This window comes from Corvus cornix, chromosome 9 (genome assembly GCF_000738735.6).
Source record: "Corvus cornix cornix isolate S_Up_H32 chromosome 9, ASM73873v5, whole genome shotgun sequence".
Classification (NCBI taxonomy): Eukaryota; Metazoa; Chordata; class Aves; order Passeriformes; family Corvidae; genus Corvus; species Corvus cornix.
In genome coordinates, this window is record NC_046339.1 from 10,323,363 (window position 1) to 10,339,435 (window position 16,073).

Here is a 16,073-nt window from a genome sequence, read left to right on the forward strand (position 1 = left end):
ATCCAGCAAGAGCCTCCTGGCCTCTGGACCTGGTTTTCCAGGAAGAAAACCTGGCCCTGTTGTACAGAATGACACACTGAGGTGCAGCACAGGATGTTTTTAGGTTGTGTTTAGAGACTCAGGGACTGTTTAAGATCAGACTTGGAGGTAGTGGCCCAGTATTTTAGTTTTCATGTGGCTGAGTTTCTTCTAACATAAAGCTCCTCTTTACATTGCCTCTTGTAAGTCAACCATTGTAAGAATATTTCAGATTCTTTCCATTAGATTGTTTTGTTCTGGGTTTTTTTTTTTTCAAAATAGGAAACAGCTTTTGTTTGCTTGGGGAAGAGGAGGGTTAGCACTCTGTGTGTGTGACGCTTTCACAGAATCACAGTTTGAGTTGGAAAGGACCTTAAAGATCATCTAGTTCCAGCCCCCCCTCCATGTGCAAGGTACCACCCTCTAGGCCTGGCTGCACAGGGCCCTGTCCAACCTGGCCTTGGACACTTCCAGGGACACTTTAAGAAATATTCTCTCAGTCCAGGCCTCTAGAAGAGCACAGCAGGCAGAATCAGCAGTACCTATTGGTTACAGGGAAAATGTACTTTGCAGCTTCTTTTGGAGCGAAGTGCAAGTGTTCCTTGTTCCTTCGTTTGACCATACAGTGTTAATTACTGTTCCACTGCTGTGGGAGCACTCCCATAAAACACTGCTGTGTTACTTTACCGTAAATTTTTCTGAGCCCATTTTATTTCCTGGGAGGAGTGCTTATAAGATGAACATGAGTTTTTCAGTCCCTTTGGGGACCTGTTTAGAGGTCCCTCATTGCTTTCACCATTATGGACAGCCTTTCACCCCATCTTGCATGGCCAAGAGGAGATCACACAGTGGTGCTGACTCAGTGCTACAGAGAGGGGTTGTGTCATGAGGCACTGATGAGGCGAGATGAGGCAGTGATGTCATAAGGGTGGAATCTGCATATCCTGTTGGAATAAACAGATAAATGCCAAGTCAAGCTCCTCCATCATCTCTTGCATTCTTAGATTTTTTCACCATCTTGTTTGTGATTCAGCCTTTGAGGCACCTGCTATTTGTCTGTTTTTTTCCCACCACTGAATCATGGTCTCATTTGCACATTATCCCTTGCCTGAATTTCCCCAATCAGTGTCTAGACACAGATATCGCTGCTTTGTGAGGAATACAGGTGGAAAAGCATATTTTTATTCTTGAGGATCTCAGAAGCTTTTCTGAGAGGCAGAAAGTTTGCTCTCTTATTTGAACAACACACAGACTATCAAAAATCAGACCACGGCATGGGCAGAGATAGGAACACAATATGTAGGAAACACAGTACTCAGATAGGGCAGCCAACACTGTGCTCTTCTGTGTCTTAGTCTCTATAAATCAGGCAGGTGTCTCGCAGGCAGCAAATAAGGTCTACAGAAAGCACTCAAATCCAGTGAAAGAAGAAACTTTATGAATCAGCATGGTGTGTATGGAGGTCAGCGAGGAGGAAGGCAGAAGGACATTAACATGAGAATAATCATTTATTAAAACACTGCAGCCCTGAGAAAGAAGAGCAGGAATTGTTGATTTCAGAGATCATGTGTAACAACTGCCAGACAGGGGACTTCCCTTCTTCTCTACTGGAGTATGACCTCCATTCATACTTCGGCTGCTCTGGTTTACAGCTGTATGTTGTAGCTCTAAACCCCTTAGAGCCGAGTTCGTCTGCAATATTTTTTACGTAAAGCATTTATTTTAACAGCTTCCCTACATGGACTGTGTGCAGTTCTTTGGGGACAAGGCCATTTTTCAAAGTTAGTGCTGCAGAGACAATAAAAAAGAGCTAAAAGAGATTAGAGTTTTGACTCTTACTATATATCAGGGAAATCTTACTGGAAACCTCAGACAGATGCACAGTAAAAAGGCTAAGCATGCTGCTTCTGTGATATATTTGCCTGAAATTGCTAGAAGACTCATATAACTTTTCCCTGTTTGCACTTGAGAAACAGATCGCTTCACTTCTTGATCCAAAGTTTGAGCAGTTCATGCTTGAAAAACTGCAAACCAAGGGGCATTGGCTGATAATCATGTAGTTGTGCTGCTTTTTTGTCCTTTTTTTTTGGTGTATGTTGACAGCACATAAATCATTGTAGCTTTCCAGATAGTTATATTGGTAGAGCTCTGCTCCCAGGATTTAAAGGCAAAGTCTTGCAACGTGAGGACTGAACATCAGCTGAGCCATGGCCACTGTCACTGTCAGCTTAGCTGATAATAAAAGGAGGTTAATCCAAACTGCATCGACTGCAGGCCTGTGTCCAGCAAAGTCACACTGGCTTTGTTTATTACAGGCTAAGAGGAAGCACATGGACAGTTACCACAGCTCAGCTAATATATGGTAAGTTGCTAAGCTTGTAAGCCTTGAGTCCCTATTTTCTGAGTCACATCTGACACAGGAAATGGAAGACAATAATTAATGAGATATGGCTATACAATAGAGAGAGATGGTGAGATAACCTTATTACATATTTCACTGGATCTTTTACCAAACAGATGATAGACTCGTTATAAAGGGTGCACAGAACAAAGAGAACATTGACATTTAAAGAGATTCTGCTCCGGAAAGCAGCCACAGAATTGGCATGATGGGTTTCCGTGACTTTTATGTTTGGCTTTCGGGTGAAGGAACAGCTTTGTGTCTATTAGACCTGCAAAGTGTTGCAATGTGGGAGTTACACTGATTTTTAGTCTGATGAGATTTTGGTCTTGAAGTATGCTTCTGTTCCTTCCTCCATCTCTTTTTTTCCTTCTTTTTTTCTTTTTTTTTAAACTTCATTTTCCATGAAGACCAGCTAGCAGCAGCTTTTGCTCCACTGTTTTCTTTGTTTGTTTATTCTCACTTGTTCACAGGGCAGGGCTGCTTTTCCCACTATGCTGTGGCAGCTTCAAAGCTGCCTTCACACAAGCTTATACCACCCTAGTTTAACCAGTGTGAACTTTTGCATTTGGTGATCGACATCAGTTGTAGAATGTCTTATCCTTATTCATTTACAAACTCTTCTAACCAACCAGGACTGAAAAAACAGCTCTATTGATACTAAAATAAGAGGCTCTGCACAGCCTTGTGCCCTGATTTAGTTAAAATTTCTTAAAACTGCTCTCTTTTAAATTAGCGCCCTTGACTATGCACTCGATACGTCAGAAACATCATGCCAGGGTTGTACAAGCTATTGAGTTTTATCCTCAGTGATATACTCTAAAAGCCTTTGCTTTCAATGAGCCTGGAAAGTAAGAATTTAAATGTTTGTAAGCTTGAAGTCTGTGAGTGCACTGGTGGAATCAAAGCAGTGGAAATATTAGACTAATACATGGGGTGAGACAAAACCACATCTGGCTCTGTGTCACCTGTCTCTGGCAAAGCACCCTCGGCAACCCTGAGTGACTTTGGGAGCAGTGGGTGCTGCCTGGTTGCATTTGGGATCACTTGGAACGTGGTGTGTTTAAAGTTAGCGTAAGTCTCATAAAAACCTGTAGGTAACACCCAAACAAAAGGCTGCACTGAGGCCATTTTGCACTTTCTGAAATGTTTCTCAGAATCTGGGTTTACAGGAAATTGCAACTTTCCGGTCTGATTCAGGAAAACATGAAATGTCAGGTTTTTCTCTGGAACAGAGATTTCAGCACTCATTCAGCCCAGCCAGCAGGTGAGGAGAAGCTTAACAGCAGCCCATGGAGTTAGTGCCCACCACAGTAATCCCTTGAGCAAAGAGCACATGAGGCTGGTAAACTCTGAAAGGGAAGTCAGAATGACCCTAACAGAAAACCTTTCCTAAAGGAAACCCCATCTGTTCAAGCTGGCATGGAGGAGTGTTCTCAGGAGGAGCGAGATGCAAAGTTCAAGGGAACTGCCTGTGAAGACACACGGTGACGGCGCTGGGTTATATAATGTGCCTCGGTGTGAGGAAGCTCTTTGTTCTATTTACAAATCCCTGTATTACTGACAAGGAAACTTGGGTGGCTGCCCTCCAAAGACAACAATGAAGAAAGAAAGGTGGGTTTTTCTTGTCTTGCAGCTCCCATAAATCCCCTCCTATTCTTAAGTGTGATTTTTAAAATTATTTTTCTTTCCCCCATGTATAATCCCATTGCAGGTTTTACAAATGTAATTACAAAGCAATTAAATGTGGGAGCAGTGAAGAAGACTGCACCAAGGAACGCTGAGCCTATTTGTTTGAAAACTCCACAGGTGCTGGTTACAACTTGGAAACACCAAGGTTATTGTGTCTGAAGAGTATTGTTTCATCCACAAAGAGGTCAAATACCGGAGAACATTCTTGGATATTATGTTAGATTTAAGTGAGACTTGTTCCTCAAAGACTACCTTATAAATCAGCTTATCTGATACAAAAGCTCCCAAACCCTGAGAAAACTCAGGGTGAGATTGGAACACCAAGCGAGAGGATAGAGCAGAGGTCACAAAATCATGAATAATGCAGAGTAAAGGGATAGAGAATGAATAATCACTCTTTGCTATAGCATGAGAATACTGATTTTCATTAGAAAACAATCACAATCACTTTTCTCTGCAGAAATGGGCTCTTATTAAATAGACCCCTCTAAGTCAATCTCTGGGACTCTGCCTCTACCATTCACTTTTCTGTACTCCTCAGTAAATATGTAGACTGAATGGTGTAGAGCTGTAATGTCCTCTGGGAATAACCCTTGGTACCTGTCACTAAACCCATTCTATATTTTTGCTGGTGAACAGTTTGGCTGTAGACTAGATGGTGTTCTTGTATTCACTGAAAAATTTATTTTGTGAGATTTTCATCATTAGCGAATAACAAGTTCCGTTTAATTTCCTGGGTACTTTGGGGCAAAAGGCATTTATTTGGTAAAAGCACATTAGAAAGAACTACAAGGTTGGGATAGTCCTTCCAAGTCTCGCTCAAACTCCATTTCAGACACCAGGAGTCCTTTATCTCAGCTCTCTATCTAGGAAAATATTTACCCATTATAATGACCTAATCACAGGAAGGGGCCAGGGCCCAATTTTCTCATTTGCCTGCCTGTATCATCGTGGGGTGAGGCTTGATGCAGGGTGTGTACCAGTCCCAGACCCCTGTGCAGAGCCAGCAGTTGGTGCTCAACACCAACAGCGTCAACCAGTGCAATGCTCTGGGTGCTCTCAAACGCTGCCTGGTGATATTCAGCTTCTCCATCAGTGCCTTCCTACCATGTGAGCACCATAGCCACCTCATCAGGAATCTCTGGAGCAACATGGATGTGGCCAAAGCAAGGCCAAATAGGTTGTTGTTCCTACCTGAATGTAAAGAATGAGTGAAAGATCTTAACTGAAAGGCACTGGAACCATTCTGCTTAGGACAAAAGCAGAGCAGGAAAGAGCCCAGATAAAGTCATGGACCTTCACAGAGCTGCTGTGTTTCCACAGGTGAAGATGCAAGCTGATCTCTCTATAATAAGATAGGGTGGGAAAGGTTATATTATTAGGTTGCTTGTTGCCTTAAACCCTCCTTCTCTGTAATGCTAAATAGAACAAATGCTTCAAGGATATAGGTCATTATCCCTGATCAGCTGCCTAAAGGGAGGAAACAGAGGGTGGTAAACAGCTGACACATGGGTGTAGCCAGCTTTTGATTTAATAGTGGGGAAAAGTGGCATTTTTCAGTCTATGCTTGGGAGGGGTGAGATGTTGAACAGGTGAGATGGACCTTCAGAAGTTCTGCAAATGCTGGACCTTGTGGCTGAAATGTAGGCAAATACCAACTGATTTTTTTTCCTCTTTTCCCTGCAGTAGGTGTGGGACTAAGAAACACAGGTGACACCAAAATGGCAGCTTCTCTGAAGCTTTGAAGCCATTTGACACTTTCTAAAAGCTCTGTGTAGATCGGGTATTTGTAAGCATATTGCTTCAGGCTCACAACCTCAGCCAGCTCTTACTAGGAACATTATCACATTCCTGGAGCTGTGGTGGCTGTAGTGTGTCTGTAGCATCAGATACTTGAAGTGTTCTGAGAAAGGAGACAGAATACACAGAATAGACCCAGAATATAGGTGACTCTGACATCTTGAGGACTTGCCAAGGCACCAATGAGATCCTAAGATTTCTCCACTGCAGCCACAAACTCAGTGTTCTCAGGTTAATACTCCGAAGGGAAGATGGTGCTTCCAGTGCACGTTTACTCTCAAATTGTCCACTAGATTAGAGACAATTTGGAAGAGATCTGTGAGCAATCTGGTTTAGCTCTCTGCAGACATTCCTCTCCAGCCACAAGCAGCTCATGAGCAGTTTGAGCCCAGCTCCAGTGCCAGGGATCTGTCACCTCACTGGCAGCGGGGCTGGGCTGTCTCCTTGGTGATCCAAGTTTTTGATGGTGTGAAGAAATGCACATTCAGGGATGGCTGAGCCCAGGGATACTGAGGTGCCCTGCATTGACTCTGTGTCCCAAAGTCAGACGGAGCAAATGGAGTAGCCTGTGGGCAGAGAAGCTCTTGGTCAAGGTCAAACACGTGGGTTGAAATGGGTCTATAAAAATTCTTCAGTCAGTCCATACTTACGTGCTGTAAGGTGATATATGGAGTTCTGAGGGTAACTAATAGAGGTAAGGAGTCCATCACTTTCATAGCCTGGTGTGATCTCCCAGAGGTTAGGAAGGGCTGTTGTCTCCTTTTATAGATGGTGCACTGAGGCACAAAGCTCCAGAGTACTGGGGAGAAACATGTTGGACAAATGTTTCTCATTAAGAAATGTTTATTTGTCAGACATGATTCCTTTCATGTAGTGTGTGTGGGAGTGTATCCATTTTAGCAAGATACTCTAGGAAATGTTTTCTTGGACTCAGCATGGAATTTCTGGCCAAAATGATCCTTTGCTGTGGCATGGTCATTCCTGGGCTGGCTGGGAGTCTGTAGGTCAGATCGTGGAGCTGAGGCTGGCAAGATGGGGAATTAAAACAGGGAAAACTGGTTCTCAGTCACTTCTGGCACTGTGATTTGTTTTTCATTGCATGCTTTTTGTCCTTTATTACAAGAGAGAAAGTCCTCCAAAATGTGGAGAAGTCCCATTTTTGTCACAGTAGAGATGGGAAAGATTCCAGACTCTCCAAGATATTGGCAAATGGTGGAAGCTTTTCCAGCTCAGTTCAAGCTGCAACTTTCCCCAAGTCCCACATCTGTTCTGTTGCAGAGCTGCATACTTAACCCTGGTTTTCTGCATAGAAAATGATGTAAATAAAACTATTTGCTTTTGAAAACTATTACTGCCTAATCACCTAGTGGAGAAAGGGCAAAGCTGGCAGCCAGGAACTGGAGACCCAGCAGCCATGTCCTCTCCTTTTGACTTCATTGTCCTCTGTTTACAAGCGGGTATGTCAGACTGGTCACACCTCTCAGTTCTCAAGGCAGTTGTTTTCCAAAGCAAATACTTCTCTTTACATCATTTTCTTTGCACGTATCTTTAGTATAAACCAAATTGACCTCTTGCTTTTTCAAGGCTTTAAATAATTTAGGACCTTTGTAGGAGGCAGATAGGTGTTTTGAAGCACTCCACGGAGGACACCTCCTGAGCCAGCAAATCCAGAGCTTTGCTGTTGCATAGGGCACTGTCTGATGGCACTATGGGATTTGGGCTACCTAGTCCTCTGGGAACATCCACCTCAAGTTACTCATCCTTGCAATTACCAACTGCACAGCTTTTGATTTCTTAAACTCTTCTCATCAATCCTGTTCTTTGCTCAAGTATGCCCAAAGGCTCAGAAAGGGAAATGGAAATGTCCAGGGGTCAAGCACAGAAATCAAGTTTTGTTCAGATGACAACTATCAAGAGAGAGTGTGCTACCTTTGAGCAGGGAGGCCAGAGGGTCATTGGCTAATTTTGCAGTCTTGCCACAAAACTCCTCTTGGATCTGTTGTTCAATGCAGCTCAGACTGATTTTCATCCAGAATAGCTCTTCATATTTTAATTTTGGTTTCCTTTTTTTTTTTTTTTTTTTCATTGTGAATTATTTATCCTGTGTTTCACCAAGGGAATCTAATTTTCTCATCTTCTCCCTTCCTAATATTTAAGATCTCTCTAGGTGTCTCCATAATACACCCATGTTCCCTGATGGAAGAGGTTATAGGAAAAATCCACAGTTGGCATTTTTAGCTTGCAGAGATAATATTTTTGTGGCTGTATACATTTCTGTGTGCTGGAACTCTATTTACTTTAGCAGAAGAGCCCGTAAGATTGATGAGAGAAGCAACATATTTAAAATATATGTTTTGCAAATGTGTTAATGACTCTATAGGCTATAGGTCCCTGTGGAAATAAGAAGAGGCATTCTTTTAATAACAATGGAGCGCATCCAATTTTTCTTCCTACTTAAGTTATTTCCAGCACATTCACTAAAATACTACCAGATTCAATAATATTTGTCTCTTTCTTGGCTTCTTACATACATAGCTTTCTTCCATGACAACAAGTCCAAGATATTTTGGAGCCAAAGCAGGAATGATGATGTGTTTTTGTTGTTGTTGTTCTTCTAACCAGCTGTCTCTGCTCATCTTGCTGTCACTAGGAGAAGACATCTGCTTAGTAGATTCAATATTTTCACTTTGATTCTCAACAGGGAGGTCAGAGCCCATGCAAAAATGTCCCCCAAAATATTTGTTACCACAAACGTTTCTTTTAAGACTGAGGTACTTTGTTTATTTAGTGTAGGCTCCATAAAGTATTTAACTGATTCCCTTCCTGTAAAGCAAAGCACTTATGATTTCAATGCTAAAATCTGGACATGAGACATTTACCATCAGTGAGATACTGTGCAAGATATCAGATGGTCTAAAATACAAAGTCTAGTGGCTTCTGCTTTAATTATATCACATCATTTTGATGCGATACTAGAAGTTTGCTTTTTTCCCCCCACTAAACTGAGACCCAGAAAGTGAGGATTGTTTATGAAGTTATCAACTTCTTTACCAATTCTTTGTGTTAATTTCATCAAAGTTCATTAGAGAAAAGGAGGAGTGCTAGTAATGGTTTGGATGTGCCAAAATGCTTCAGGCAGTTCTTTCTTCTAGGCAATTCTCCTTCCTCATTAACCAAAGATCCAGTCTAGCAAAACACTTCAATCCTTAAATCTACCCTGTTCAATGGAACGCTTAAACCTAAGCTAAAATCTCTCTGGGCTCAAACTGGATTTAAGCATGTCCTTAAAATGAAGTATGCTACACTAGCACATTGCTCAACTGGAATTTAGCAGTTTTACAAATCTTTACCATTCCTGAGGCACAGGCAGCTATGGCCTAGACTGTAGATGGAGCAGAGCAGGGAGCATGGCCTGAAATATGTACAGGGAGGTCTATACTTCCCTGAGCTACCCCAAACTCACCATGGCCAACAGTGAAATGATATGGAATTAGACAGGACTGATGGCCAGGTAAAACTGAGCATCTTGTTAGCCACTTGCAACTCCAAAATGTGCACAGAGATGGAGGGTTTGATGATGGTTGCTATCTCTGACACACTCACAGAAAATTGGGGTGTTTGTTGGAAATTGTATTTCTCATCAGTGAAGATTCCCTTGGGGTTTTGGCCCAGTCTCAATTGCTGTCAGAGATCTGTGATTCACTCAAGCCTGCTCAGTACTGTATCTTGCATTCCTGTCTGGGTGCAAACATACCTGCAAAGTGGGGAATGACAAAGCTTGGCCCACTGCTGTTCCCAGATTCCTTCCACCAGGCAGCACACCAGCGTCTCTCAATCAGGAACAATCATCCTGTTTGGAAATTAATCAGACTTGCAGGATGAGTCTTTTCTCTCCCGTCTGCCTGCTATCCATGCTGGTGTTTCCTCATTCCTTCCCCAGTGCCACAGGAATGCTATTGCTGTGAGCTCAGATTTTGCATGTGTTTCCAGGAATACCCGTTGGAGACTGAAGGGTCAAGTGTGACACTGCATGTCTTGGTGGAAACTGGCGTCCTCCTGGCGAGGCGGCTGAAAAGTGCTGCGGTTTGGGGCAGAGGAGTCTCCAGTTGATCTAACACTAATTGCATCTGATCTTTGTCTGTAAATTAGGTGGCAGCTCTCCCAAAAACACATGCTTAGTGTGTTTTCCAGCCTCCTTGGCTTTTACCCACAGAAAAATTAGTTCACCAGGTGGGTGACTTTCCTGTTGTTCTAGAATTGTTGCTACTGAGGGAATATGTCAGTTCCCCACAACTTCATCTGATTAGGAGCTGAATTGCAGCAAAAGTGACTTGGATTAGAGATAAAGAAAACTTATCCAACTGTGAAGCTCTGTAATGGATCCTCTAGGTATTCTTATGAGCAGGGTAGGTGGACCCCTGTCCGGTATGGTTTAGGTGGTGCTGCTCCTGCTTTATGGCCTGAGATGGATTTCCTGTGGCTTCCTAAGGGCTCTTCCCATTCTGAGTTTTTGTTTTTCGATTTTTGCATCTGAAATCTCACTGAAGAGACCCAAATTCTGAAGAGCGAGATTTCACTTGCTGACTTCTGGAAAATTTGCACAGAATGGGGTCTGATAGGAGGTAATGGTGTGTCATTCCCTGCTCTAAACCGTGTGCTTCAGGTTTCTAAGGGCTCCTCCAGACATGGGAAGGTGAACTGACTGGTCTAAAGTCACACAACACAGGGAAAGTAGGAGCAGAAGCCAAGTTTCCAATCTCCTAGTCATGCACCTTAAATGCTAAAAAACTTAATTTCCTTGAATTAATACTTGCCCAGGCTGACTCCTGTATTCCTGCTTCCTGACTGGCCTATGCAATGTCAGACATTTCAGTCTTTTGCTGTTTAATTCATTTTGCTGCTATGGTGCAGGGTGTGGTAGATATTACCAAAGGAATGATTGTATGTTTGCCAGTATTTTTGATTCTTTCCAGGCAAAGAGCAGATTTTCACAGCCAGGCTCAACACCTTGAATTTTCTACTTTCATTTCCAAAGTGTGTGATATTGGTCATGATAGGAAACTGAAAAAAACCCAGAAAATTCATGCTGCGTTTGACAAGGCAGTGACCGTTCTGGGCAGCACGTTACAAGGGTAATGGGCTGCAAATCAAACTTCTGCTGCTGTGCTGCAGAGGATTAGTCACAGTTCATCTACCAGCAAAATGGAGGTAGCAGTAGTTGCTATCTCAAACTCCGGAGGCTCAAAGCTTAAAACTTTTGGGATCATTTAAAGGAGGCTGCCGTGGATGGGCACAGTATTCTATCTTCTGTTAACAGCACTGGAAAATTTCATAAGCTTGATGGATAAAGAAGCAATAATTTTTGGATATGGGACAAGGAAAATATTTGACCACTGGTTTTCTCTGAAATACTAAATGGAGAACACTTGTCTCTCATCAGTGGGCCAAAGGGTTTTTTTTTTGTGTTCATATACTTCCCCTAGATACTAGCTGACACAACACAAGGGCTGTTGCAGATCTGCAAGAAAACTTGAAGAAAAAAAAAACAAAGCAGGCAACAGTTCCTGTGTATATCTGCCATTGAGAGCTCCACTATGCTGAGGTTGACAGACATGGGTGCCAGGAAGCCCCTGGTGATGACCACCTGCTCCTGGTGGAAGAAAATCCCACTCTGAGTTGTCCTCGGGGTGCAATGCAGGAGCATGACCTCGCAGCCCAGTGGTTGAAACACTCAGCTGGAAGGAGACAGGTGAAGTGTAGGTTCAGGGAACTGAACCTGGGTTTACAGGGCCTCAGGGGAAGGCTTTGGCTGCTCAGCTTGAGCTGCTGCTATGGTCTCTTCCATCTGGAAATCAGCCGTGCCCGTGTCTTTCACAAGAGGCCATGTTCACAGAGCACTGCTGGCTCTCTAGGTAACACCTATGGAACGGGGCCCAGGTGACTCACGCACCGTTCGGCTTCGGTTTAGGATCTCAGCAGGGTTCAAACACCGGGTAGGTGGCTAGGACAAGGCTGGGGTATTTCTAGTCATAGTCCTAACGCTGTGGCCGTGACTGCTCACGCAGATTTAGCTGCAGTGCTTCTAAGGAGAGAATCTGGCTCTGGCAGGCCTCTGTTCCTGGGGGGAATTTAGCACGCGGCCAGTGCAGGACATCAAATCAACCCCAGATGGGGGGTTTGCACTGAGGACTAAATTTGGGAAATGCCACACTTTCCCTTCTGAGGGGTCTGCCAGGGTGAGGCGAAATCTCTTGGGGTCTCCGATTGGGAAGTACACTGGTTTTGGCAGCCAGGGAAGGTGGAGAGAAGCTGAATCACAATTCTCTGCTGCAGCTTCTTAAGTCTTTTAGGCACTTATTGTCCTTTCTTTGTGTCCAAACGAGCAATCTTGCCCTCCTGGGGCTGTCAAGCACTGACTGTATAAGATGTAAACATCTTCTGAAAGCACACACCAGAGCCCTTTATTTTAAAAATGAAATACATTTGAAGTGCCTAAAAACTCACCCAGAAATCTCTTTCCAAATGAATTAGGCTTGGCAACGCTCCCCTCCACAGCCTGAACACAATGTAACCCTTCTGTCTTCCAGTTCTCTTCAGGGCAGATGCAGACACCGAACAGCTACTTAAAGTGTAACATTCCATTATAAAAACAATCACACTCAACATCCCAATTTATTTTAATTGCAGTCCTTAGAAATAGCCACAAAACAATCAAACAGAAAGCAATCAGAAAATAGTTTCCCTTCCCCCTCGCCTTAGTATTCTCGACAAGTTTTGTTTTGAATATGTGAGAAGGCAGCTCCTTTGGAACTCTCAGCACCTTTTACCTCCCCTCACCTTGTTCTTCGCCCCAGCTGGGGAAGAACAGATTAAAAATTGGTTGGAGGAGCACCCAAAGAATCATAAGTAGCCCTGGACAAATCTTCCCTGTGAAAAATTGGATCCTGCAAGGCACAGGGTGCGTTTCTGTGTCTAAGGCTCCCTTGGCTCCGGGATGCAGAGCAGGAAGGTGATGCTCACAGGGTCGGGGCCGCCTCCAGCTCCGCTCCCCTCCCGCCCAGGTACCGGGAGCCGCCGCCGCCCGCCCACCCCCCCCCCCGCCAGCCGCGGCGCAGCCCCCTCCCGCCGTGCGGCCGTCCCGGCCCCGGCCCCGGCCCCAGCCCTTACATGGACAAATCTGCCTGCAGGGAAAGGCAGGAATTTGGGCCCTTGACGTCAGCCGCGGGCAGAGCGCGGCAGCCCGGCAGAGCGGGAGGCAGCGGCCGCCGCTTTCGCTTTTTGTTTCGGGGCCGTCCCGCCGAGCTCGGGGCCGCCGGCCGCCCCTCCCTGCGCCCCAGGGGAGGTAAGGGCCGGGGGGGGGCGCGGACGGAGGGATGCGGGAGTGCCGCGGCCAGGGGGGATGCGGAGGGGCTGCCGGACCGGAGGGAGGGATGTGCGGGGCGGAGCGCGGGAGGGGCTGCCTGGGGGAAGCGGGGGCGCGGCGCGGGGGTACCCGAGCCGGGAGCGCGGGAGGGGCCGTCCGGGAGACGCTGCGGGGCAGCGGCGCGGGGCGCGGAAGGGGCCGCCGGGCGGAAGGAAGGGGCCGGCGGCGGGGCCGGGGGCGGTCCCGGGGGGCGGTCCCGGTGCCGCCCCCGGCCCGCCCCCCGCCGCCTCCTCCCGCCGCCGCCGCCGCGCTCGCCTCCGCTGCCTCCTCCCCCGAGGTATTGTTGCAGATAATAACTTGCCCCCTTCCTCCCCCCACCCCCGTCCGCCCGCCGAGGCAGCTGTGCCACAGCTGGAGCCCCCGGCCGGGGCGGGGAGCGCTGCCGGCCGCCCGGGGGGGCCGCCCTGGCTCCTCCCTCCGCCCGGGGCGCCGCGGCCGCCGGAGGGGCCGGCCCGGCGCGGTGCGGGCTCGGCCGCGGGGCGGGGGCAGCGCCGGGCCCGGGGCAGCGGGAGCTTCCCCGGTGCCCGGGCGGCCCCGCTGCTCGGCTCCCGCCCGGTGTCGGCGGCCGGGCCGGGCCGGGCCGGGCCCCCCACGCGGGCGGGCCGGTGCCGCAGGTGCACCTGGCCCGGGCGGGGGCTGCCGCAGCCCCGCCCCGCCGCCCGCCGACCCCCGGCCGCGGCTCGTAGTAAATAATAAGTTGAGTAAAGCTCCGGCAGCTTTTTATATGTCGGGGAAGGCCCTGCCTTCTCCACCAGGTAAGGACGGAAAAGTTTCCCACACCCTGACGTCACCCACGGTTTCTTTTTTTTTTTTTTTTCTTAAAGTATAGTTTTCTCTTTGCCCTCCCCCTTTCTTGCCCTCCACTTTTGAACAGGCAAACGTTACCCCTGCCATTGCTCAGGAGCACTCCCCGCGCCCCGGAGGTGTGCTGGGAAGCCGGCAGTGCTCCCGAGGAGGCGTTGATGAAGCAACTCCTGCCTAATTGCTCTGCCGCCTGTACCTCGAGGTGCAGCTTGGCCCCGCCGGTGAAACAAACGAGGGTTGGATTCTCCTGTTTTGTTTTGAATATTTTTTGCTTGTTTCTTTTTTTCTACACCTGTAGGAATTGACTCTAGCCCAATTGTATTGTTCTTGGGTTAGTTTCTTGTCTGTTTCTTTCCGTTTTGCTAGGGACTTGGTACACAAAAGTTTAAGGAGCTTGTAGGAGCCACCAAACCTGCTGCTGTGTATCCCTGCACATCTGCAACACCCTGATTCCTCTACACAAAGGGATTTTGGCCCATGCGGAATAGGAAGGTCTCCCATACAAGCCACAAGTGTTTTTGGACATTTCAGGATTTCTTTGCTTCCATGGACTTACTTAACTGTAGGGTTTGTGCTTGTACATTCCAGGAATGATTTCTGAGGCAAGATCTGAGAGAGTGGGGGCTGCCTGGGAACTGGGTGATACAGCAGGTGCTGGCTCACCAAGTAATTGGAGAAATGGGATATTAGAAAAGTATGGGAGCATGCAGAGCTGGAGAAGAGGATACAGTGTTTCATCTCTATGTTAATGTGTCTGTTCTTGCTGAAAAATGTTGGCTGCTGTCCTGTGTGTAGCCCAGCCTGCTGTGCAGCAGCACAGTTTAGGGATGTGAGGGACTTTTTAATTATCACCACCCTTGCTGAAGCAGGACTGGCCCACACAAGGCTAAATAATACTCTGGGATTTCCCATGGGAAATATGTATATCTGTGGATAAAGATTTATTGTTGAAAACTTCTCTCTCCCTGTTGTCTTGGTCTGTCTCCCCCTGCCCACCCCATGAGCTTATAGCCTATTGCTCCTAAATTTATTAGCTCTGTTATTCCCCTGTTTCAATTGTTTAGCCTTTGTTGAAGGGTTTTTCCCTGCGGGATGGGCCATCAGCAGTTGATGGTGTGGGTGGTGGCCACAGAGCCACCTGTTAGCAAGCCCCTACCCTCCCTTGTCAAATCCTGCCTTTAACTTTGTTGTGATGCAGGTGCTGCTAATGGGCCCTTCAGGCCTGTTGCCCGTTGTTTCATAGATGATTTTCCTGTAATTGTTTTATTCAGGTTTTCCTTTTCCACCTGGCTCAGCTTGTGTAGGCTGGGAAAAACTGCCTGATCAGGGACACCTGGGTCCAGGATAGCAGCAACAGTAAGTTGCCATCAGTAATGGTGCTGTAGAGAGATGCTTTGTAGTGGATAGGAGACCTGCTTCCCAAAAGTCACTGCCACCATATGTGTTGAGTGGCCATGGACACATTGGCTGTGTGTGTCCCATGTTGCCAGCAGTCCTGGTTGGTGGCATGCAGCCCTTGTGTGCTGCCTGGGTAAGTTCCTGGGTGGAAATGAAGGACATGTCCAGGAAAATGAAGCTAAAACTGTCTCACTAAAACTGCTGTAGGTACAGCCCCAAGCTGCTCTGAATTGCTGATGTGCAGTCTCTGTGGTGCCTGGGTCAGTGACAATTGCTGCTTTTCTCGCTGTACAGCTGTCTCTGTCTTGCCAGCCCTGATTGCCTGGTGTGGTTGGTACTGGCTGGGCAGAGATCCTGGTACCAAGCTGGGAGAGAAACTCCAATTCCTGTTGCTCAGAGGTGAGATTTTTACCTTTGGAACATGCTTGGAGGTCAGCCTGGATGTCAGGGCAGGATGCTGGTGAGCATGCCCATCTCAGTGTGGGTTCCATCTCTATGAATCCTTTCTCTTGTTCCTGTTTGGTGGAGGGTCACCCA

At 46.7% G+C, this 16,073-nt stretch overlaps 1 protein-coding gene and 1 long non-coding RNA gene across 4 annotated transcripts in view; one reads left to right on the top strand and one right to left on the bottom strand.

The window, feature by feature from the left end:
* Window positions 1–1,434: 1,434 nt before the first annotated feature.
* LOC120410454 lies at window positions 1,435–13,413 on the bottom strand. 3 transcript variants are annotated; one of them, XR_005602602.1, is made up of 5 exons: window positions 13,079–13,413; window positions 12,416–12,530; window positions 9,666–9,761; window positions 6,562–6,710; window positions 1,435–6,477 (listed from the first exon to the last, which is right to left on the bottom strand). It is a non-coding gene; the product is annotated as an uncharacterized LOC120410454 (long non-coding RNA). The 3 variants fall into 3 exon arrangements; XR_005602600.1 differs by having other exon boundaries at window positions 12,416–12,533; XR_005602601.1 differs by having other exon boundaries at window positions 6,562–8,557; window positions 12,416–12,533.
* A 151-nt stretch (window positions 13,414–13,564) lies between these two features.
* Window positions 13,565–16,073, top strand: part of LOC104687932 (LIM domain containing preferred translocation partner in lipoma) — a 334,159-nt gene continuing 331,650 nt past the window's right edge. The window contains 1 exon segment of the mRNA XM_039556675.1: window positions 13,565–13,611. The gene's annotated coding sequence lies outside the window, so the exon portion shown is untranslated.